The sequence below is a fragment of the Equus quagga genome, chromosome 4, assembly GCF_021613505.1.
Source record: "Equus quagga isolate Etosha38 chromosome 4, UCLA_HA_Equagga_1.0, whole genome shotgun sequence".
Taxonomy (NCBI): domain Eukaryota; kingdom Metazoa; phylum Chordata; class Mammalia; order Perissodactyla; family Equidae; genus Equus; species Equus quagga.
This window is the reverse complement of record NC_060270.1, coordinates 29107584-29110123: the sequence shown is the minus strand read 5'-3', so window position 1 is coordinate 29110123 and position 2540 is coordinate 29107584. Positions and strand designations below refer to the sequence as shown.

At 47.0% G+C, this 2540-nt stretch overlaps 1 long non-coding RNA gene across 1 annotated transcript; it reads right to left on the bottom strand.

Annotated features, from left to right (window-relative positions):
- Nucleotides 1-977: 977 nt before the first annotated feature.
- Nucleotides 978-2079, bottom strand: LOC124237899 (uncharacterized). The gene is made up of 3 exons (XR_006888176.1): nucleotides 1983-2079; nucleotides 1651-1810; nucleotides 978-1509 (listed from the first exon to the last, which is right to left on the bottom strand). It is a non-coding gene; the product is annotated as an uncharacterized LOC124237899 (long non-coding RNA).
- Between the last annotated feature and the right edge of the window lie 461 nt (nucleotides 2080-2540).

Here is a 2540-nt window from a genome sequence, read left to right as displayed (position 1 = left end):
GTGCCAGCTCCATGGTCAAAATAAGCATTAAGCATCTGACATAAGGGCATTTAAGTGAAATGGTTGTTTTAAAGGGATATGTTTTTTCAAGGTAAAAGATTCAAGGGCTTCATGTCTGAATACTAACAGGTACCTTAAGAGATGACCTGCAAATTTCATGCTCCCCTAGGGGCTTCTGGTTAACACTGTTCACGATTCAAGGGAATTAAGAGAAACTTCAAAATGAGATTCACAGAGTCTGGATGAGGCAAGAACTGAGGGAGGCATAGGGAACAGTAAAACAATTGCCAAGCATAGAAAAAAAAGATTCTCTCTGTAGTCAGGATCCTACCTCTAGGCCTGAGGCTTAAAGTTTAAAATCATCATCATAATAACCTGGCATCTTGATTCGATTTAAGTATGAAAAGTCAGTGTCTACAGTGGGCTGCTGAGCTAGGCGCCCATCCTGCTGGGGCACCACGGAGTCACTGCCAGAGATGCAACGTAACTGGAAGCAGAGAGAGCCCAGCTGGGGCGTCCCCACTGCCCCCTCCTCCCCCCACTTTGAATCTGCAATGCTGGCGGTTAGAAAAAGTGTCTCCATCTTGTAAACACAGCAAATTTGATCTGGAAGTCATTGAGAAAACGTAAACACGGAGCCTCCTGCGGTTGTGTTTACACTGCTCCAGCCCCAGTGAAAGATGAGCCCGTTATGGAAGGATGGGTTTTTTTCAAAGGCGCTTTTCTTTTTAGAATGAAAATCTCGAGAGGTACACATTACCATGAAGACCAAAATCCCGACAGAGAGACCACAAGTGCATGAACAAGTGTGGCTTAAGCAGGTAACAGACATAATGTCACATTTTTTCGGGCTGTCTTCTGTCGTTGCAGAAACTCTGCTTTTCCGAAAAGTCAATTCTTTTTGAAGAGGAGATTAGCAGTCCTGGAACAGCTTCTAAACTATATCTTCGGTTAAGAATACGGTTTCGTGACTATTCCATGTATCCCAAATCCATTCTAAATTTGCAGTAACACAGACCAGGAATTGAGGCCAGTTCTCTTTATTCAGCCAATAAATAAATGGAAGCACAGATCGGGGAAGTGACTGACTTAAGGTCACGGAGCTAGTTAGCGCCAGAGGCAAAAACAGGACTGAGATTTCCTGACTCCTACTGGTTCTTTCAGGATATGTCTCGTCCAGGTGTGGCTATTTACCTAGCATTTTTGTCGGAGGGCATTTATCAGATAGTGTTCTGTATGGAGCAGGCGATGGGTTTTATTCCACAAACATGGGCATGAAAGAAACACCACAAGATTTTTTTCTGAAAACAAATTAATTCTGATTAGGAGCGTCCAGTTCACCAGGCTGGTGGAGAAAGTCACCCATTTGGTCAGAAGTGAGCGAGGCTCATCCTGGAAGCACAGTGGCACTACCCACCTGGGGGTCATGGAAGGGCCTCTGGGTATTGATGTTCTCACAGCCCAAGGTCCTGACAGGCCAGCCGCTCACCTGTTCCTGGGCCGTGGCCTCTGCAGAAGATGGGGGTCCATGGGCCCAGGGAAGCTCTGCCTCCTCCCTGGGGCCCTGGGAGGGAAGGGAGTAAGGACCTGGACAGTTCAGGTCTGAGAGAACCTCTCCAGCCTGCTTTCTGCCCCCTCCCCTTCTCTCACCTTCTGCTCCCCAGCCTCCCCCGGCTGCCTCCTTCCTCCATTAGCACAATCTTCTCTAATGCCAGGCCAGAAAGGGAGAGAGAACGATCTTGAAGAACTCCTGCTTTCAATCCTGTGGCCCAAAGAGTCCTGAAACACGGAAACCCAAAGGCCAATCTACCTAGAACGAGAGAGACAAAAATGCAGTAAGAACGAATTCCAAATGGACGTCTCAATAAATTATCCTAACACTGGGATATGCCACCTTTACCAGGCAGAATTCGGGTCCTTTCCTAAGGAACACGATGCATCTGCACAGCCTCTGACAGTCTACAGGGCACTTTCGTACTCACCAGCTTGCTGCATCCTCAAACATGGTGAGCTAGTTCTTTGTCACTCTCTTTTACAGATGAGGAGACCAAGGCATAGGGACATGATGAGATATTTGTGGCTCCTTTTTCCCGGTCCTGAGAAGCGGGTGGCGAGCCATGCGTGTCAAATATCCTCTGAACTTGGCCGAACTCTCCGTAAACCAACATTTGTCAACACCACTGGCTGACATATTTCCTCTGCCACTTCTCAACAGCCGGATGAACTTGGGTGAAACAACCAAGGGCAACTTTCAACATTCTTCTTGGGTAAGCTCCATTGTTTGTGTTCACTCAGCTTCAAGGTTAAAAAAAGAAAAAAGGACCAAAGATCATAAATAATCCTCCTACTTTTGTTCCTCCACAGGATTTGAAGGTTTTGGAAAGAAATCCAGTGAATGATGAAAAGAACTGTTTCAATTCCCTCGGGCTATTTGGTTGAGGTCATTGTACCCTGGCACCAAGAGTTGGGAGACTGTCCTCGGTCTCTATTTGTCTCCACACCCCCTCCCCCACCGCCTGATTCACACCTCAACACGGCCA